The following is a 23,180-nucleotide window of genomic DNA, read 5'->3' on the forward strand; positions in this document are numbered from 1 at the left end:
TGAGGACGAGTGGCCTGTCCGGCTGAGGACGAGGGGCCTGTCCGGCTGAGGGGAACGGCCTGTCCAGCTGAGGGGGATCGGTCTGTCCGGCTGGGGACGAGCAGCCTGTCCGGCTGAGGGGGATTGGTCTGTCCGGCTGAGGGGGACCAGTCTGTCCAGCTGAGGACGAGCGGCCTGTCCGGCTGAGGGGGACCGGTCTGTCCAGCTGAGGGGAACAGCCTGTCCGGCTGAGGGGGACCGGTCTGTCCAGCTGAGGGGAGTAGCGGCAGGGCCGGCAGGCTGGCAGTGAGGATCACGGCCGTGGGCTGGCTTGGGCATAGGTGGCTCAGGCACAGACAGAGCAGGCAGGGCGCTGGTCAGGGACATATGGAGGCAGGACAGACATGAGAGCAAGCAAGAGTCAGCAAGGATAGAGATCCAAAAGGCGGGCCAGGGCAAAACGTGTAAGACTCAAAAAACCCCGACTCAAAAGCAAGTTTCGACAAGCAAGTCTCAAAAAGCCCTCAAATCACCAAGCCTCAAAAGCAAAAGCATAGTCCCAAGCCAAAACCCCACACTCATAAAGCAAATGGAAAAGCCCCTGAGGCCTGTGGCAGTTACTTTTATGCCCCTGCTCTCCAAGGTTCGCCTGCTGACAGGAGCACACTGGCCCAGTCCAGCCTCCCAGTGCAGCCCATCGGCAGAGACATCTGCCATCGACTGCAGAGTGTCCCTGGGGAGCCGTGCCCCTGGTGTCCCCTGCTGACTGCCTGTCCCATGCCAGACGTGAACTGGCTGCACAGTCTCTCCAGAGACAAGGCTTTCCTCCATCTTCTTCTCAGTGCTGCTTGGATATGGCACATGTGGAAGCCCTTCCCCACAGGCCTCTGACAGCCAGGGTTGAGATGAATCCATGGGCTCCTCACACCCCAGAAGTGGAATGTCTGGGGATGGGTAACAGCGTGGAAGGAAGGTGAATCCTCATCAGGGATGGAGAGAGATGGCAGAGGAGCACTTGGAATACAGGTGTGTTCATATGTGTGACTGTTGCTGCGATGGTCATGAATAAATTCAGATTATGCTTTGCTTTCTGGATAAATTACCTCCTCATAGTGAGAGGGGATCTTTTCCAGCTGAAGGGAAATTGTGGAGGTAAGCTCGGGCAACCCGTTCCTTGTAAGATCCAGACTTCTGCCTTTCTGGGCCTCACTGTGTACTTGCAGGAGGAGTAGGGGTACCAAATTCAGACCCAGTTCACTGTAGTATTAGCTAATCCATCTTAGATGTTATAATTTGTCCATTGGCAGGGTGATTTAGTCCTGTGCTCACTGGGACTGGTCTCCCTGTCTCCCACTGTCACAAATTCACTCTTGAGGTCATCTGTTTAATCCTCAGTGTTATGACAGACAAAGAGAAATTTCAGTGTAAGGTGGGAATTGGAGCATTGTTTTGTATGAAGAAATATAGGCCCTGGTTACTATAGTTATGTTGCATTAATTATTGAAAATACCTTGAAATACCACATAGGATGAGTCCCTAGAGAACTGTGTGGTGCAACTCATTACTGGGCTGGCCCTGTGCAGGTTTAAGGGGCATAAAGGAGCCTGTTGGCTTAGGGATGAAGTGTAAACCCTTCTCCAGTGAATAGGAAAAGCTTTAAGACACCCCTTGCAGTGCCACTCATGGACTGGGAGTGTGTGTGGGAAATCACAGAATGATTTCTGTTGGAAAAGACTTCTGAGATCATAGAGTCCAACTGTTAATCCAGTGCTGCCAAACCCATGACTAAAACATGTCCCCAAATGCTGCATTTACACATCTTCTAAATCTCTCTGGGACGGTGACTCCACCACTGCCCTGGGCAGCCTGTTCAATGCTTGACAAGCCTTTTCATGAAAAAACTTTTCCTGATGTCCAATTTAAACCTCCCCTGTGTGCAACTTGAGGAAATTTCTTTTTGTCCTAGAATCATATTGTAGAAAGACTTGGGTCTGGAGGTGCTTTAAATCTCATCCTGTTCCACCTCCTGCCATGGCAGGGGCATCTTCCACTATCCCAGGCTGCTCCAAGCCCTGTCCAGCCTGGCCTTGGACATCTCCTGGGATCCAGGGCCACCCACAGCTTCTCTGGGAAACCTGTGCTAGTGGCTCAGCAACCTCATAGGGAAGAATTTATTTGTAATACCTAATCTAAGCCTGCTCTCTGTCATTTTGAATAAAGAGAAGCATCCCTACACATCCTGGTATCCCCTCCTTCAGCTTCCACAGAGGAGATGGCAGTTACCTGCTGTTCAGAGAGCTTGAGGAGGTTTAATTTTGTAATTATTATAATTTGGGGCCTTGAGTTGTGTAATCCTTTATTAAAATTAAACATTATAAAAATCAGCTGTAGAAATGCTAATGTATAAAGCTTCAATTAAAGGAGCAAATATAGCATTGTGAAAATTTCAGTGCAAAAAAAGCAGCTCTCATCTACTTTTTTGATTTTGACACTTGTAGCAGTGATCACTTTTCTTTTTTCCTTACTCATTAACTATTTTACTTATTACTAAACCACTATGAAATTTTTATTTTTCCCTTTTGAGAAGCAGATTATTTTCCCATCAGGAAGAAATGAGAACCATATAGGGTTTATTCTAAGAACTGTTGAAAAAAAGAGACAAGGAAAAAAATCCAAACCAGTAAGAAAGCCATAAGGCTTACCATCACCAATAAAATTTTACCTCATATATAAAAGTGCATGTGTGTCTCTTGGGTCAAATCCAATGCACTCTTTGTGCTTTATTAGTTCTTTGATGTCAAAGGGACCAACTCTAGCTGTTGAAAATAAGGTGAGAATTATAATTTACTGCTTCCAGAAGCTCCATCAATTCTGTATATCCCTGGGCGAGTTGGGTATTTTGAGACACCTGGAAGACCAATAACCACCTTCTATTTTCACTGCTGGCCAATCTGAGTGTATAACCTGTACAAACGATATCCAAGGACTCCTGCTGAGTATCTGTTCTGCTCGGTTGCTATTCACTTCCGACTACTTGTAATATTATAGATTTATTCTGGATGTGAGTGCAAGTTGCAAGACAATATATTGATTCAGAATACCTGGTAATAGAACAGTAATTGCTTTGTTTTAAAATTAAGTGACCATACTCATTTTAGAATTTCTAGTATTTAATCATTTCTAGTGGTATCATGATATGAAGTAGAAGAGACTCCACAGCCAATTACCCTCATAGAAACAATAATCCATGTTGTATTTCACAAACAAATGACAATCAGGAAAGCTGCTCTTACTTGTCAGAAATGCATCTGATTTGAATGAATGTTCCCTTTTCAGGGAAAGACGAGAAAAAGAATATGTAGCTTTTGAATTATTTGTAGATAGTTACATATCTTAATGGAAACTATTTTTGCTTTTGTTCATATAAATATGCTTCAGTTTTATGCTAAACGAATAAAGCAGCTTGGAATTAGGTATATTCTATAGTTTTTTATGAATACAAATTCAATATAAAAGCATAGTCTTCAGTAAATAATAGGTTTTTCACTCCATTATCATATTTAACAAGTAGAGGGGAAAAAAGCACTGCTTCCAGTCCTGAGTTACGGTGTTCTGCTGGAAATGGGGTCTGATGCATCTTTCTGCTTTCAAAGATTAAATTCCCTGTGGCACACAAACTGCATATTTTCTGAATTGTGGCCTAATTTGCATTTTTTAAAACATCTGTTTATGAATATCTTTGTGATAATAATTACTATTTACAAAGTTTTAATCAGGAGAGGGAAATTTTTAAATGAAGAATACTGGAGGGAACAAATTTTAACCTTCTGGTCATTATTGCCACAATTTATTCTTCTACAGTCTGCCAGTTCATTTCCCCCCATCCCTACTTATTTTGTCTCCATTTTAATCACATTTCCTTTCTCATTTTTCTCCTGTTACCAGTGGTGGCATCAAAACCCAGGGCTGAAGCTCCTGTTTTACTTGGTAAACAAGACCTTGTTTGAGAGGGGATGAGTGGAAGGGTTTACTGGGGTGGGGGGTTGCTTTTAAGAAGATGAATTTCTTTAATAAAATTGGAGGAGCACAGGGACCTGATGTGACTGCTGGAACAAGGTAGGCATGTACTGAGTAAGGAATTGTCAGTGGTAGTGTAGCTGTTTACAATTACCTGGTCAGAATCCTGCCAGCTACTTCAGAACCTCTAAATGAGAAAAACCCACATCCTACAGCCATACAGAGCATCAGAAAAATCTAATAACGGGGCTTGTCCTTCAAAGCAAAAAACAATAACTAAGCAGCTTTAAGTGTTTTTCTTCTCCAGCTTCTCAGCTAGGAGAGGACTTCATAAAAGATGCCCTAGGCCAGTTGTGCACAAACAAGTGGAAAATCTCATTAGATTTTAACACCTTGAAGGAGCTGTGCTTTTTTATAGTATAACCATTTTCTTTCAGACCCCCCAGCATGTTAATCAATTAAGCACCACAGTTCTGACACTGATTCATAAAAATGTTAGCATAAAGTGGTTCTGCTGTGCAGAAAACATATCTTCAAAAATGATGGAAAGGGAGTTTTGCCTATGTGAGGGTTTATTCTAAGAACTTATTCTAAGAATAAACCCCAGTGTTATATGACACTCCGTTGATTTGCTGCACATTTTTTGGATTTGCAGACACAGGACCTGAGATTTCTGGAAGTGATAATGAGAAAAACAAGAGGAAAAGTCTTTGGCTTTTTTATCCAAGATGGGAAGAAGGATGACCTTGTCTTAATCCTCTTCTCCCCTTCTTCACTCCCAACAATTTTGCTAACACTGGCCGATTAGTGTAAGGTAAAATATTGTCACAACCAAGAAGCTGGATATTTAGTGTGTTACTTAGCTGAGAAAAATAGGCTATTGCTCTGTCCTTATTGGGGAAAATAACTAAAATGTGGAGTCTTTAAGTTGGCCAAGTCGAGATGGGTGACTTGGATAGAAAGCTTAATGAAAATTCTGTAAATTTCACATGAGGTCAAGTCTCTGTTCTCTTTCTCTTTTTACACAAAGGCAAATGTACTAATCCTCATCTCTGCCTGTCTTGTATGTTGTTATAGCTCATTCAAGTGAGTAGCACTGCTGCAGAAAGCTCTCCATCCATCCTAATTAAGACAGGCTGCACAAAACATCATTAGGTGGAACAAAGCAAAGCAGTACTTGCAATGCTGTCTGTAACTCCATTACATAGCTTGAGTCCTTTAGCCATCAATTACCTTGGAGTAAAGCACTTGAGGCCAACAAGCCCTTTGTGGTGGTGATGAAGCAAGGTGCTCTAAATCCTGAGCTATTACATTATCACAGGATTTTTGCTAAATAGAAATAACTAAAGTAGAGTAAAATTTATGTGCTAAGATTTTTTTCTTTTAACTCATGCTGTATGGTTTCCCTACTACACCAAGCAGATTTGTTGGATAATGTGTGGTAGCTCACAGAACAACATTAACATTTTATTTTTTCAGAGGAGAAAGAATGGAAAAGTTTTGATTCACCTTTCCATGTGTGGGAACTCATTTCAAGGTTGTGGACTTTGGCCCAGTAGTGTTTCAGTTTGAAAAGTAACTCAGTGGTGGCCAAGAATTTCCTTCCCTTATAATTATGTAATCGAAAAGGATACAATGAGGAAATTTGAGTGGAATTGAAATATTTTCTGCTTCATACAACTAAATCATTTTGGATTTTTTTTGATTATACATTTATTTGCACCCACATGGGAATTCAGATTGAAAGGAATACTTTATTACTTTTTCTTCTTCAGTGAAAAAAAATGTTAACACAAACTTTTAAAAGTATGTGCACTGGTTTCCAGCAGCACAGACTCATTTCTGACCTGCACATTTGGCTCTATGACTGCAGCAGAATGAAGGAATTCCCCCACAGCTGCTCCTCTCTGGCATTGAAGGGTATCCATGGCTGGCTGGTGACTGAAGTACATAAAAAATTTCAGAATTTTCAAACTTAATATTATCTGGAAACCCAGAAGAAAATGTAGATAGATGGCTTGAGTTTTTACTTCTTATCTAAGAAAGAAATGTGAAAATAGTGGCATTTTTGTTGGAAACTGGGAAATTGCACAGCTCAGCAGGACAGGAGCAGCAGTCGCACCACAAGCCCCTTGTGAGAGATGTCAGTACCGGTAGCTGTCACCGCCTATCCCCTTTTACAGACTGTCATATTTGTCTGCAGAAAAGAATCACCTGAAAGGCTCAGCAGCATCATCATCACTCCCATATTTCCTTTTGCATTCTGTATTTCTTGGGATGAGCATCATGAAGTTGCCTGCCTGTTTTTGTTTTTTTTCTGGTTACCACAGCTGTGGCAGCACAAAACCCCAGGCAGGCAAGGCAGAACAGTTTTAAGGTCTCTCCAGGAGAAGATGAGTACCCAACATGGCAGACCTATGTGTTATCCACTCCTCAGTCTTTTCGTTGTTTGTTCTGCTGCTTCTGGAGCAGAGTTCCACTTGTGGCAGCCTTCCTCTGCAATCTAACACAGCGTCCTTCAGCCCCTCTTGTCATGAGACAACGGGGAGCCTTGTCTGCACTTAGTAGAATCAAGCATTTCTAGAGAAAGGAAGAACCCCCCTGGTGACAGAAGGAAGATCTAGCAGGTGAAATAATTTGAGATAGCAGTGGAAAGACGAGGAGGAACACAAAGAGGAAAGATAAAGGCAAAGGAAGAGACAGGATCAAAATAGAGGGGAGATGACAAGGGGAGAGAGAACAGAAGTGAGGGAGAGAAGAGAAATGCTGCAGCAGCATCGGGAGACTCTAAAAAATGCTCAGCCTTGATACATTCAGGGTTCAACTTTCCTTTAGCAATGTATGGAACAGTATGTACAGATGGAGTTTTAGCATCTGCATGTAACAAAGCAACCACTTTTATCCATTATTTAAACACAAGGTGTCAAGACTGACAGTGCAGCTTTGCCCAGTACAAGGGCAGATGTCTTGTTTCCTTTGGGGGAGAAAGACTACATTTCCTTTGCTGTGTCTGCACGTGTCTCCTGCAGCTGCACTTTGCAGAAATAATGCAGGACCAGATGAACAAGCTCTGTCACACAGGACCTGCAGTCAAGTCCTGCCTGCTTACATATGCCCAAGAAAAGATAAATATTCCTCTGAAAGCAACAGGCAGGTTGGGTATCTGCCTTTTCATAATATCTTTAAGATTAAGAACATAAGTGGTGCTATATTCTTTGTCTTTTAAGATGCCATTTAACTTTCCCAAGAAGCTGATTACACATTAGGAATTGGAGGACAGGAGGGTGCTTTTTGTCTTTGTGATTTATGGTTGAGCTCTCAAGCGATTGGATTCAGACACCTGAAACCCTCTCTCATCTCACCAGCTCTAAAGCAAAAAGTGCTTCTGGTTTTGATTTATTCTAGAAATAAACATTTTTTATTATGAAGTACAAATTTACTATAATGGTTTTCAGATCCCTAAGGAGAAGCTTTTCCAGCCTGCTACACATATTGATAATGTAATACAATATATTTTCCCTTATGGCTTTGAAGTGCAGGTCTCAAAAACTCAACTTGAAAAAATCTGTTTGAAACTTGCAAGTCACTCTGTGGAGGTGATTTGTGTTGTGATGCCTGCAGACTGTGCTGTCTGTATTGGATGGAAAACAGCCCGTCAATATAAGCAAAGCTGAGACAAGGAACATCAGTGCTTTGTTTTATAAATGTTTTGTTCCTTTTTGGAGGATCATTTGTTTTTATATCTGCTTCCCTATGGTGACTAGCATGGCACTGTGTGATTCATCACAATAGGACATGACAAGAAACGCACCTCAAAGATACAATATTGTTAACAGAAAAAGAGGGGCCATTTTGGCATTAAGAAAATTTAAGGACAAAGTCTATAGATATAAATGTGTGTAGCTCTCGTTGGAATTAAATGCCACTTCTTTTCAGATAAGAAGTGAAGAACGTAAGAGTTTTAAATTGTCAGTGAAAAGACATAACAAGGTTTATCAAGGTCTGCTGAGTGAAGTCACCTCCCTGGGACCTGTGGGTGCCACCAGCCTCACTGAGGGAATTGGTCGTGGGACTGTGCTTCAGCTCTCCTCAGAGGGACCCCTGCACACAGCCAGCATGGACACACTTCTTCCCCCTTGACAATTCAGGCAGAATTCAGAGATGTTCTTTCCAGAGCTTGTGCTCAATAGGGCATCACAGAGGGGCTGGAGCACTGCTCCTGTGAATGCAGGCTGAGAGAGTTGAGTTGTTCAGCCTGGAAAAGACAAGGCTTCAGGGAAACCTTATGGCACCTTCCAGTACCTAAAGGTGCTACAAGAGAACTGGAGAGGGACTTTTGATAAGGGCATGAAGTGATAGAACAAGGAGGAATGGCTTTAAACTGAAAGAGGCTAGGTTTAGATCACATAAGGGGAAGAAATTATTCCCTGTGAGAGAGGTGAGGCACTGAAACAGGTGCTCAGGGAAACTGTGGATACTCTATCTCTGGAAGTGTTCAAGGCTAGGTTCAATGGTGCTTGGAGCAACCTGATCTGGTGGGTGGCATCCCTGTGCATGGCAGGGAGTTGGAACAAGGTGATCTTTGAGGTCCCTTCCAGTGCAAACCACTCTGTGATGGTCTAAATACTTCCTGTTCCCCCACCATCCCTACCTGCTCCATGACTCTGGGAAAGGCCACCTTCTGCAGTCTGTCATGGAGGCCCAAGATGCAGCTGAGAAGTTGAGTTTGCAAAACAAAATCAGGACCAGCAAGGTACCTCATGGGACTCAGGTGTGGGCTGAAGAAAGGAGGAATGTGCCTGGGATCTGGGGAGCACCCCTGGAGCCACAGCACTGCAGGGCATCCCTGCTGCCCAGGGTATGGCTGCACAGTCTGGAAAAGCATCCACTTTCCAGAAATGCAGAGGTTTTCAGCAGCATTAATTTGCTTTGCTTTCAGTGGAGTTTCCTCAAAAGGAGAGCTAAGAAGTTGGCAAACCTTCAAGACATTCCAGGAAATACAGCATGTTTCTAATTCATATCATTTAAGCATCTGAGAAACTTAAAAGAACCTCCATGCCAGTGCAGCCATTTCAGAGGCCTTTGGGGGACAGAGGGTGGCTTTAGCCCCAACTCCTGCTGTACGTTTGTAGTCACCTTTTTGCTGGAGGTTCTCAATATGTGCTTCCCCTTTGCTGCTTTGAAAGCCCACAAAGTTACTGGCAATATTTATCTTTCTTGTCTCAGTCACATTTATCAGATCTTCTGTAAACACTCCCTCTAGAAAGAACATTTTCCAGAACATATTTAGGAAGCAGACAAAGAAGTACTGGGATATTTCAGTGAAGACATACTTGGCAGCACTGAGCCAGGCCACTGGCCAGGAGCTGGCCAGGTACAGGGGAGCACATCAATCCTGCTGCTGCTGGGGAAGGAACCTTGGCATCAAGCACTACAGGCTGTTGTTAATCAAATGCCTACAGCAGAAAGAGAAATATTTCTGAAAGTTAACTCAAACTGGGATTCCATCCATCAGCGTTTGGATTCAAAATACCTGGATAACTGTTTTTGGGGTGTTTTTTTTTTTTTGTTTGTTTGGGGGTTTTTTGGTTATTTTTTTTCCTGTATTTCAATGCTTTCATGCTGTTCTCCTTGCTGCACCAGTCTAAGCAGGTGAGTGTTTGTTTTTGGGCTGTTTCCTGAGCATGATGAGGAGCTGAGCTGGGCTGAGCTTCCCTCCTCACACTTTGTCTCCACAGGCAGCTGCAGAGAACAGGAACTGCCTGCATGCTCAGTGCCCCGCTCTCCCTTCCTTACATTTATTGCTGCTCTTTACTGGAGCTGTAAGAGGCATCAGGGCTTTAGCAGTCCCGAAAGTGCATCTCCTGAAATGGAGGTGCTCTGGATGGGAATGCTGTGAAGCAGCATAGAGGGCTGGTAGGGAATGCACTGAGGGCAGGAGCTGGGGCAAGTGGTTAATGGGAACCATTTCAGTGAGTTGATGCTGAGGCTGCACTTTGGGAATTGCAAGAGGTGTGAGATGTTTCAGCAGTATCAACTAGAAAAGTCACCATTTCTCAACAGCTGCCACATAGTGGTACCAGAGATATCCAGCATTTCCTATTGCACAGGCAGGAAATCCTGTCATGCCACATGTAACTCCATCTGCAGTGTCAGAGTAGGGAGTAAGTGCAGGGTGATGAAGCCCTGGGTAGGGGGTCACTTGGCAATCAGACACATGGAAACCAACTCTGACCCTTTGAAATTACAGGGGAAGGAAAGGGGAAAGGAAAGGAAAGGAAAGGAAAGGAAAATGGAAAGGAAGAATAAAGAAAGAAGGAAGAGAAGGAAGGTTATTAAGCTTAATTTGTCTTTTGAGAACAGCAATCTTCAGTATTAACTTTCCAAATAGGGCCATGACCCACACACTGGTTTCTGAATGCTGCGCCCTTACTATAAATGCAGAAGTAGTACAATAACCACACTGTGAACTACCCATTTTACACTCAGCCTGTCTGGGTTCAGCTTTTTGATACAAAACACTATTAATCACAGTGTCAGAGCTGAAGAACCCTGTGCCTCTAAACGTTTTACAGAAGGAAGTTTCCCATGGGTGTCAAGGATGTCATGTAAATCTTTTGGAACAGAGCATCTCCATCCTCTGCAGTGGTTCCTGGCTATGTCAGAGTCTTTTCCAAACAGCAAGTTGCTCTGTGATCAAGAGAAGCACACAACACAGGGCTGGCTCCTCTCACATTTTTGCTTGGCCTGAGCTAGGAGTTCATCCCAGCCCCAGAAAGGAAGTTAAATCAACCAAGCTTTCCAATAATTTCAAGATGCTCTGGGCTTCCAGTGCTAAGATATTGAAAATGAGCACTACAAAGATTAGTACAGGTAACAGCCACAGCACCATGCAGGGAGAACTCTGAAAAGCTGCCCTCCTCTACTATCCTAGGACTGCTGAGCATCTGACCCTTTTTCTATATTTTGTGTCTCATTTTAGTAGTAAAAACACTTTCTTTTCAGCATTGACTTAGGGAGGAAAAGAGAGGCTGAGGAAGAAGATTAGCACATGAAATGTGCACTGCATGACTTACACTGATTTCCATGAGCGGAACATAAAAGGGAAAAACCTGTTAGCTCTTTTGGCTGAAAACCTGGGGTCAGCGTTCCTATGTGTGCATCACTTCTGGCCACCTGCGCAGTGAAACTCAGCTCCACCCCATGTGTGCAGTGAACCCAGATGGCTCTGAACACATGTGTAAATCAGTGTTCTTTCCAGCAGGGATAACAGATCTGTACCATGTCTGTCACCCTCACAGCCCTGCCAGAGCCTTTCCTGGTCGCTGACAGCACCCCCTGTCTCTGCTGCCCATTCATTCAAATTTGCTGATGAAATGTTAATGAAGCTCAGCTCTAGCAGTCTAATGTTTTGCTTACAGAAATGGTGATACTCCAAATAGAGTATGATAGTTTGAGATCCTGGAAATATGAAAACTATTATAAAAAACCTATTTTGCATCAAAACAGTTACTTATGCTCCTAGAGAAATACATGAAAAAGTCTATCTTGAGCTTTCTTGTGTGAAAATCAGGGAAGCCCCCAAAACTGTGTTTCATGTAGCTCCAATCCCACCTTCCCAGCTGGCAACCCTGGAATTTGCAGATTGTAGTCACTTCTTTAATTGTTTTCCAATTACTCATTTAAAGATTTTTAAACAAAATCCCAGGCCATTCAATTAACATCACAGTGCATGTACTCTGCCATCTATCTGCTCAAGTCATCTTTAACTGACATTGTCTTGTATCTGGTATTCATAACTATCAACCAAATTTCCAGCAGAATCCACCTTCTGTTCCCACCTAGAAAACAGATTTTCCCATTTTTTTTTTTTTCTCACACCTGTGCAGCTATCGACATTTTTCCACTGGAGATTTGTCATTGGTGAATGTTCTTGTTGGGAGCTGAGGTTACTTAATACATTCACAGAAAATGGAAGTGACTGTATATTTTAAGACCAGAAAGGATTATTTTCTGCTCTGGCCTCTTCTGTAACACCATTCATAAAATTTCACTGCTCTAAATCCTGATGTGGTTTTAATACTAATACTTGACCAAGGTCTGTCTGCTAGAAAAAAAGTTAGTTTCTACTTAACTTTTAACTTGTAATAAATTCACATTGCTATCTCAGATATTAGCTACTCTCACTGAGAAAAATTGCACCTGATTTCTCACTCCAAAAATACTGAATTTTGACAACAAATACTTTATTTTAGAATGAAAATCTTTTCCATGCCCCTGCTAGCTTTTCTGTAAGTTCTTAAAACCTATGCTTGTTACATCTAAAGCTTCTCTTTGGATAAGTAAATATTTGCACCCCCCTTTATTTTTTTTAATCATAAAGCATATGCCTAGACTTTGATTATTCTTAGAACTATAAAATGTGTGTAGTCAATCACATACTTTCCTCAGTTGTGGCTGCATAAAGACAATGTACGTGCCAGTAGTTGTGAATGTAAAATAACATTGCTTCCTTAGTCTGATCCTAATCTCAAGAGAAAAGAAAAGTGATCCTTATTGCTTTCTTCACATTGCCCTGTGTTTCTGTAATCTTGTACTCTGTGCCTGCCAGTAGCTCCTTTCCCAGGAGGAAGCTTCTTTGCCCCAGGAAGTGCCATGGTGCTCCCTATGCAGTAGCTTTCCTGCCCTTCACTGGCCTTGCTGTAGCTCTATGAGTTTGCTCCTTGTTTTCATGATATGGGGCACCTTGTGAACTTTTCAGATAGACTGCTCAAAAATCTAGCAAAGAAAAGGAAACTCAGGAGGAAGTAACTGTTTTCACAAAGCTTAACTAAAATGTGGAACTCACTGCTGTCAGATATTGTGGATGCTGAAAGCTTGAGGGGTTCAAGAAGTGAATAGACAAAACTGTGGAGGGGGTGAATTCCACAGAATGAACAAACAGCTGGAACCTCAGATTCAGGAGGTCACTCACCAGAGAGCCCCTAAAGCTCAGGCTGTTAGCAAAGGATCAACACCTGTGTTTCTCCTTATGCTCATGGTTAAGTGCTGCCTCATCAGAAGTGGGGGGTGCTGTGTAGGTGTTGCAGTAAACTGTTGGTTGTGTTGGAGTGTCCTGCTACCAAAGGATGGATGTGATGCCAGCTACAGAGGTGGGAAGGCTTTGAGTGCTCTTGGCTTAACTTTCATGAAGTTTTATTGATCACCCTTCTGTGTTTGAAGTGTTCCTCAGAGCAGGCTGCAAAAGGTAGGATAAGATTTTCTATGTTGTGGCCTGCAGCACCTTTCCTGAAGCATGGATTGATCATTTTCTTTCTCTTTTTGTTGTTGTTATACTTAAATATGAGGAGGTTTGAAGAAAAATGGTGTTGCAATATTTTTTGAGTTGTTCTTTTTTAATTATGTTTGTATTGGCAGTAGTCTGTGCCCCTGATATTCCTGTGTTATCTGGGAAGGGAGTTGGGTCTCTGTTTCTTGTGCCTACTAAAGAAATACCTTATGTTTGGGAGTCTTCTATGTATAGTTATCTGTGCCCTCATATTTTGATAATACTGCCAGTGATTTCTATCCCTATACCTTTATGGAATTTCTTAAAGAAAAAGCATCATAGTGTTTTTCTGGTTGTGGTATAGATTAGGCTGATGGGCTTACTTTATATAAGGTTGTGGCCTTCTCAAAAATAGTTTCCATTGAATGAATCACTCTTATTTCTCCAAAATTCTATTTTTCTCATGTTGCTAGAAATGCCAGTGTTTTAGATGCAGCATTCCTGCTTTGGTTAATCCTTTAATTCTGCGAAGTATCATCCCACATTTCACACATACACAAAGTATTTTTTTAATATTCCTGTCCTTCCCATAATGTATGGAATAACTTTATGGAGCATGCACATGATGCATAAAGATGACTTAAATATTTTTTGTACATCTTCCAGCTGGCATCTCTAAAGGGACAGAGAGGCAGAACAAGGCAAGGCAAAAAAGCAGGTTGGGGGAAAGAGTGGGCTATAGACAGGATACTGGTTGTGAGATTAAGAGCAGGTGTGTTTGTAGAGGGCTCTTGCTGCTGATCCTGGTGCTGTGGAAATTTGTGCTGAGGTTAAGGAGAGCTGATGCTTTCAGTCTCCATCCTCTGCAGTGTGCAGCAGTTCCCACTGTAACTCCATGCTGTGCTTTCAGCCCTAAGCTGGGCACAGACACACAAGCAGTGTTTTGGACAAAGAGGTGTTACTTTGTCATGTATGGTCTGAGTACCAAACCAAGTCTAAACTATCAAATGTTTTTTCTCTACTACTTATGTGTACATACAGGTTTGTAACAGGACTGCCATCCATTTGTTCTGTCCTCTGTAATAAGAGTTAGCCCATAGCCCAGCTCCACATTGCTCCTGTGCTCAGGCTGAGCTGTGCTGCTCTGCCTGGACTGGCTGTATTGTTATCCAAAAGTATTGCCAGTTTTAATGCTTCAGAACCACCGGGTCTAGTTCTGCAGACTTTAAGCCCCATGAGCAATCCCGTGTCCACTGAAATCAATGGAATCCCATGTGTGAATAAGGATTATGGTAGTGAATAAAGGGTTTTCGGATCATGGCCCTAACCCTTTTTTAATTAACCTTCTAAGAAAGAATTTATACAGGAAAACTCTGTCTCAGTGGTGAGCAGTCAATAAACCATGTCTTTGTAACTCCTTCCTTCCTTTATGGGTCCTTTGTGTGAGGCTTAAGTGAAATGGATCTCACTCTGTATCCCTTCCTTACTTCCCTTCTGCCCAAGCCAATCACTTTATAAATGTCATAATTTCTCTCTCTTGTTCCCATTTTGGGTATATTTTCTCTTGTCTCATTCAGTGACTACTAGCTCAGGAGAAAAAATGGACTGAAATATCAGGAAGAGAGATTCCATCTTATTTTAACCTCTGGGAATAAAGCCACTAGTTTTTATATTGAGAATCCCATAAGTGATTCTTTGCTTTATGGAAGTTTCTACTTCCAGTATTTCCCTATCAAAGATGATCTGTCCTAAAAACAAAAAGTTCTAGGATTTGGAGGCTTAACTTTCAAGTAATCTCCTGTAACTTTCCTTCTTCAGGTTCACCTCAATGCCTTAAAATCTCACAGTTATTGTTTGCCATTAGAGATAACCACAGTGGCCCAAAATCAAAACCAGCAGATGACAGAAAATAGAATAATACTAAGATGTGCTTGTTTAGCTAAAGTGTTTTCTGATCGCATTGCAGCCTAGTGAATCAAAAGTGTTAGGAAATGGTGAAGATAGAGAAAATGAAGATGTCCACTACTCCTAACAGAAAAGTGTGGATTTAACTGCAATCTGCAGAACATAAGGGATTCCTGAACACTGCAAAGAGTGTAATGTTGTTTTCTCAGTGCTGAAATGAAGCTGAAAGATAAATGAAATGTTCGTGAGTCAACAGTAGTGTTCTGTGCTTTCTGTTTTCCAATTATCCACAAACGGTTTTTTAATTTCTGAGAGTATTTGTAGCTCTCTGTAAATTGCAAACACTCTGTCATACGCTTCCTGCTTTGTTTGTGCCTAGCTGTCTGGCTGGAACTGTATCCCATGGTTTGATGGTCTTTTCTGGTTTTTACCTGGATAGTTGTGACTTAATCACAATGTTTCCTGGTGCAAACGTGCAAATGTTTACCCAAAATTAAATGGAATTAAGGTTGCAGAAAGACTTATGAGAAAAAAAATTCAATTCATGCTAATATTTGCAGGTATATGGATTTAACAGAAGGTTTGAACATCCTGATTCAAGACAGTACCAGGATAAAACATTCATTAATTTTCCTGCTCTTGTTCATACCTAAGCAATTTTATTTCTAGGAAGATGTTGAATTAGCTGGTAAGTGGCTCATCTGATCCATTGAGAAGTAAGGTCAGTTGTGTCATGGACACATAGTTAATATTGAAGAAAAACAGGGATGTCATAATGCTCGCACTGGCCTCAGCCCAGTTCTTCCTGAAGATATCTTGCACTTTATTTGTTTGCCTTTCCTCTGATATTCCTTTGAACTCATTCCCTCTTTTCTTCTCTCTGCTTAGACATTCGTAGCATGTTCAAAATAATTGATTTGGTTCTGTGAAGATTTATGTCTGTAATGATCAAGGCTCATCTTTCTTTGTTTCTCTCTTTTTTTTTTTTTTTCCCTCATCCTGTTGTTAGCAATAGAGATTTCCTCCTAAATAAATGCAGGAACATGTATGGAAATGTAGTGGATATCTTCTGGTGCTTCAGCTTTGAAGGAAGCTGTCTTTGGAGAGGTGTTCAGTAGAGTATTCCTCCTTTAAAAAATTCTCAGGAAATCCAATATTTTTCCTTTTCCTTGGGCATATTAGGCAAAGACAGTAGATTTATGCCTGCAAGTTTTAAAACTTGGGAGTACTCTTTAGAGAACCTTTTGTTATCTTTCTGATTGCACCTAATATTTGCTGGGGAAAAAACCCAAACAATTTTACAATTTCCAACTTTTCAAATGATCAAAGGGTATTCTCAGCACTGTCTTTCTGGTAACAATCTGCAAGCAGGGATTTATTGGGGTAGAAAGGCCAGTTTTTCTGGTTTGACTCCCCCAAGTCAGACAAGGCAGTGTTGTGCAGCAGCTGGCCCCAAATGCTGGTGTGGCCCTCCCAGCTCTATGTAGCCTTGAATTCTGCTGTGCAGCATGTTCAATGTTTTTTACGTTCATTGTTTTTATTCTGGAATAAAGGCTGATGTGGGGAGGGCTATTACTATGAACCTTAATGTGAAAAAATACTTTCTCCATATTTCTAACTGATCTTGTTACTACACTCCCCTGTCCTCTAATGCTCCTCTACCAGACCTTCAATAATACACTTGATTTCTGCTATCTGAGACAAGCTGCTGTCTAATCTCAAAATTTCCCTCTTCCTTTTAGCTTGTGTTTCCTTCCATGAGTTTGTTGCATCATACTCACAATTCCCTTGCTAATGCTTTCTGTGTCTTCTAGGCTTTATCTCTTGGTCTCAGAAAGGAATTAATAATCCTTCTGACAACTTCATACATTTAGCCTTTCACCCCAATATTTTCTCAGATAAATTTTTACAGCCTAAGAATCTTCTGGTATGAAGGTACATATAGCTCTTAATCTCAGTTTTGCTTTCAGTGAGCTATCATTTTCAGTAGACTCAAACCTACAGTCTGTTATTTACAGGACTGTTTGTTTACCCAGTTAATACTACAACTTAAATCCAGATATACCACAGTTCTAACCCCCTCCTCCCAATTTATTTACCATAAATGACTCCCTTTTGTAATCAAAAGCTTTTAAACCTCACATAAGAATTTTCTTAAAACTGCAGCTTATCTGTTTCCCTCAAAAGAGATGCTTTCAAAACATTGCATCAGCATTTTAGATTTTTAAGTATTCCTGTGTCTTGATTTCCAAAACAAGCTGACCATTAAGATTCTCTGAAGGCAGCAGTCTTGTGGGTGGGTTTTCTGTTTAATTAAAATGTCTGATAATTTTTGGAAAAATCTAAATTTGAAGCTCCTACTATGACTTGATAAAACTTAACATGCTTTGGTTATTTAAGGGAATGGAGTGAAAGCATCTTTTCTAAGTAAGCTGAATTGCCAGTAGAGGTTACAGCAAATTTTCTGTTAACATTGTTAGGCAATCTAAAAATCACTATGGGGGACTTGCATGGGTAGAAGGAAGACTTTTGTAATTATAAATTTCATGGTAATTTTTTATCAATAAAGGGCTGAGTAATAAGTTCCCTTGTCATATTCCCAGTGCAGCTCAGAAAGGTCTGAATCTTTCTGGTAGGCACTTCCCATTGCTAATGGTTTACACCAATTTGACATTTTAGTACCCCCTTTTCAAGTAATATTTTCTCAAATATAACTTTTCTGGTGCTTGGTGTCTCAAATACAGTACTGTACCATATAAGCCTAAATTTTCCAGAGTAATTACAGACACTGAATGAAATTGAATTTGATTCATAAGGGATCAGTGATTCTTTTAAACCCGGTTAAGCTATTCTTTTTAATACCCCTTTAAATAACTTATAAATTTCTAACAGTTTAAATTTCTTGGTAGAAGACACTAGGTGATTACAGAACATCTTTGTGTCTAGTAATTCTGTTTTCTGCTTGCTTTTTTTTTTTTTTTTTTTGGGAATTAGACTGTGCAATTTCCAATTTCCATGTAACATGGAGAGATAAGGCATTGTGGATGCTTGTGGTGGCCTGATTCCAGCATGCAGCAGGAGCAAGGGGTTACAGAGAGCCTGGGGTTTGCACCTTGAGAATGGCAAACGCTGCAGGGATAGAGAGGAGCTCACAGGGATGGGGTAAAGCAGAGATGCTTGATGCTGCTCTAGAGAACTGGTCTGTGTCAGGCAATAGGAACAATGTATTATAACAAATGATATGAGTAATGAGAAAAAGGTGACACTTTTACAGAGTGTAATGAGGGCTAAAACCTATAACATGCTGGATAGCTTAACAGCTGGTATTAAATCAGCAGACAAAACATTTGCTGAGATTGTGGAAAGTCTGCAAAATTACCTTTCTGGTATCTGCTGAGTGTATCTGCTTCTATAAAGAGGATCAAAAGAGAAAATGAGACAATTCTTGAATTTGTCAGTTCAGAAAAGGTTTAAATGATGTGTTAAAGAGACTGGATGGTGTATTATATGCAGAAATGAAACAGTCTAAAAATGGTTATTGACTGGAGTAATTGATCCAGAGCAGGACATTGAGAGTGGTGGGGCTGTGGGAGACACTAAAATGCTGTGGGCAACCTGTGTGACCACTAAGCAGAGTCTGAAGCTGAAAGCTCAAACCAGACAAGCAAAGCAGCATGTCTTGTCTCTATGCAAATGAGTGCTGATCTGAAATAGCTAAGAGAAAATGGGATATGCAGGTTCCAAACCTATTACCCCTTAGAAAGGCGACACAAACAGCGTTCAGAGCTGTGGTGCCGCACAGGACAGCGTCTATTGTGTTCTGTTGTAGGGTATTGTAAAAGCACTAATGTCTTTACAGCAGGGCAGGTTAGGATACAATAGCCAAAATGTTATTGGATTTTGTTAGAAGTGGAGGGAATGGAATGTGAAATGTATTTTTGGCAGTATGCTCACACACCAGGAATGAAGCATCGAGTTCATGATGTTTTAAATGGATGGAAAGAGAATCTGCATCTTTCAAGTGCTATTGCAATGAAGGTGTAATGTGTAAAATAAATTCTGTATTCTTCTGTAGCATGTTGTGAAGTTTCCTACATGTTTTAGGAGGACATTAATATCTTAAAACTGTGGTTTTGGGGTGACTAAACATACAGGTTTCTAGGCTTCTGCAGGAATTAGAAAAAAAAAAAAAAGAAAAAGGTGGAATATAAGCCCCTCTCAGAAATATTATAGCAACCAAAGTGGAACACTCCAAGATATTTCCACCAGCTGGAAACCAGTTAAGGCTCTGTGCATCCAAACTGAGTTCAATATTAACTCACACTTGCAATTTAGTAACTTTTAACTGAAACAGTGGGTAAACTTGTTCCATTAGTTGGTGGTAAACTCCCAAATCTACGTAGAGAAATATGTCTATAAAATTGGAGATTGAAGTTGATAGCATGAAATACCTCTTCAAAGACAGTTGTAATATCACCAGCCAATCCTATCAATGCCATCAGTACTTGTTTTTTAGCACTGAACAATAAAACTGATGCTTTATGACATTGTTAGCACTCAGTGGTACTGGAAGTTACCAGCAGAGCACCTTAAATAGCACTGCTGAGAAATTGTCAAGAATTTGAAGGTAATATGAAAAATCAGATTTTTTTTTTCTTTTCTGGAGATTCTACTATATTATGGCTGGCAGAGTTTCACCTAGGCCTTGTGATTTATCTCGAGGGAACCCTAGCCTCCAGATGCTCCCCATGTGAGCCCCTGTTTGCAGTCAGTCAGTTATTTCTGCAGGGTTTTGCCCACGGCAGTAGCAGTGTTCGATCTGCAGAATGAACTGTTACAGAATGAATAGAAACCCATTGATTCACATGGCATTTTGGGACTTCTCATGAGTGATGGTGCTCATATTGTGCAAGAAAGTCCTTACACACCTTTGTCTATAAAGCTACCTTATGATGCTTCCCTAACTCGAACAGGAGCAGTAATTTCACATCTGATGGAAGATCAGAGTGAAAGGTTCATTGCCTTTGCCTCTAAATTCCTTACTTTGGCAAAATGGAGCTGCATGGAAATTGAGAAAGGATTTCTGAGCTATTCTTGGCAGTTTAAAACTTTTCACCAGTGTTATATAGGTAATGATTTATGCTGGTTGAAGATCATCAAATGTACTTTCAGCTTTAATGCCACAAAAAAAGAGTTCCAGTCTTAACTATTGCAGAGCTTTCAGGGTGGGAAGATGGCTCAACTGAATTGATTTCAAAACTATCAACAGCTTCATGAATTTTTGTCTGGCAAACTTTTCCCTGATAAAATCATCATGAGAGGAGGCTATAGACTCTGCATGGCACCAATTCAAGTTCTTGAAAAATGCATTAAAATACAAAAGTGATCTGAAGATTAAAATTTGTACAACACAAAGAGGGCACATTCATACATAAAAATTAATTCATCAGCAATATAACATCCTACAAATGTGTCTTACAACTCTTTCTCTCATCCTTTGAAGAATGTTGTGTTCCTCTGTGACTTCTAGAACTTCGGCCTTCCACTGTGTATCGTCATGTACTGACCCCCTAATAATTTCCATGACCCCTGTTTCTGTTGTCTCCGGGTTCACGGTAAAGGGAAGAAGTGGCTGAGGTGATTGGGTGGTTTTGTTTTGTTTTGTTTTGTTTTTTGTTTGACTTCTTTTTTGATGGTGGGGTAGTTTGTTTTTTGAGGTTTTTGGTTGTTTTGTTTCTTAAGGAATTAAAATCTGTGCTTTTTACTGATATGTCAGGTTTGGTTGCATTTGGTGGGTGGATATAGTCATGTTTGGAGGATGGAAACAGTTAAATGAGGTACATTTAACCTTAGAGATGGCATTCTGCAAAGTACCTGAGAAATTACAGGATAAGCCTTGTAAAATTTGATTGCTCCTATTGTTCTTTCATTACAGAGTCATCACCTAGAAACCAGGCTTAAGATAGCTCCATTTTTAATTCTATTTTATTAAGAAGACTTGCTGGGTCTCAATTACAACCAAGATGTGATTTTTAAAGGGCCTGTTTTTTTCCAAGTTCCAAGTATAGGGAATATTTGAAGTCCAGGTTGTCTGTCTCACTCTGTCTCAGTGGTGAGGGACTTCTACAGAAATAGAAGATAAAGCGTAATAGTCTCAAGGGTTTTAAAAATGCATCTCATGCCTAAATATTTTAACTTTCACCAGAGTTTAACTAGCAGTGTTTTGTTTAGACTATGCTGGGTCATTTATTAGGTATGTACGTCTCTCTATTTGTGGAATCTAATGCTTTAACTTCATTAGATATTCACTAGTGCCCAGGATATAGCAGTGCAGGGACTGGAAAGTATAAAATTCTCATTTCTGAATTTGGATAAATTGCATAAATTTGAAGAGCAGAATGTTATTCTCACCTTGAGGGCCCTAATTGTTTTTAGAAATAAGCAGAATGTCAGAGCAGCTTCTCACCACTCTGACAGTGCATTGCTGCAAAGATTTATTCATACTTTCAGGAAAGGAGTGACTCATACCATAGCATGGGCAAAGACAGTGTACAGTGAAACATCAGATTTCTGTGGGGCAGCTGGAATACAGAACAGGCCATTACAAAGCACATGTTGGCTGTATCACTGAATTTTAAACTCTCTCAAGGTTGGGGTGTCAGTTGGTTGTTTTTTGTTTTTACTCCAAATAGGTATAGGGATATTGGGAAGAACCAGAGTAGTTGGGGGTTTTTTTGAGTATTGCTTTTTATTGTAGGAGGAAAATGAAGTACTGAGATGCAGCAGAGAAAATTCATGGAAGCTTGGGTTGATAATGTCACAGCTTTATCTGTCATGTTTTTAAGCAGAAGCTGTACAGGCTGTGACACAGACAAGTAGGATGTTTACCTGGATATTCTGCAGAAGGGTTGCTTATTAAAAATACAGGGCATCAATACAGCCAGACAGTGATGTGTGCTGGTACCAGTGAGCTTTTTGTTTTCTTTCACTTGAAGGCATTCTCTGAGATATTTTGTGTGAAGTAAGAAATGGTCTCTATAACAAACACCCTTGAAAGTTTCAGAGTATTTGGCCAGCAGGTGTTATACTGAAAGACACATTATGCATCATCACCCAGCAGACAGACTGCTTGTGCACTGCATTCCATGGTTTTGGTAGCTAAGGCTGGAGTAGTCCTTCGTGTGGAGTTTCTCAGGGCACTCACCTTGCATGGCAGGAGATGCTGCTGATGAGCACGGAGCAGCTGCTTGCACTCCTGCAGGGTGGCCAGGGTAGCTCCCGCAGCCTGTGCAAGGGCACAGCAGCAACGTGGGGGCAGCTTTCCACCCTTTGCAGCAGGCTGTGCTTGTTCCCATGCAGAGGGAGAGTTATTTCCCCAGCCTTCACACTTCTGGAGGAATGCCGATGTAGGATGATCGCGCTGTGATCCTGGTGTGGCAAATGATTATGGATTATTATAGATCCTCTCTGTATGTATGTAAAATGCATAATTAGGCTTTTTGTATTACAAATCAGCAGGTATGGGGAAGTGCAAATGTTGTGTGGACAGTGCTGGCAATACACAGAGCAGTACAGGTAGCACCACATCCATTGAGTGGGTGTAATCTGAGAGGTGGTCATCAGACAATTCAAATGCTCAGAAACTCTGTACTGTTTATGCAGATTAAAAAAGTACTTTTTAGATCAGTTTGTCTAGCAATTTCTGCTGTTAGCTTTGTGATAAAATCTGCTCAGCACTTAGCCAATTGATGTAGAAATACTATGCAAAAAGGTCAATTTGTATCTATGGAAAAAGCTATAACAATTCATCAGCTGGAATCAGATGACAATCTTGAATTGTGATGAAGCCATGAAGACCCTTTGTTTCCTCACTGACAGTCAATACAAGTGTTTATATTCCAACACACTTGAGGTGACTTTTTTTTGCCGCCTTTTGTTAAATCTTAATTTCACAAGTGGCTGTTGACATTCTGGAGTGAATAATAAGAGGCAAACATCACGCAAACAGTCT

The sequence above is a fragment of the Onychostruthus taczanowskii genome, unplaced genomic scaffold, assembly GCF_017590055.1.
Source record: "Onychostruthus taczanowskii isolate IOZ18803 unplaced genomic scaffold, ASM1759005v1 scaffold13, whole genome shotgun sequence".
Classification (NCBI taxonomy): domain Eukaryota; kingdom Metazoa; phylum Chordata; class Aves; order Passeriformes; family Passeridae; genus Onychostruthus; species Onychostruthus taczanowskii.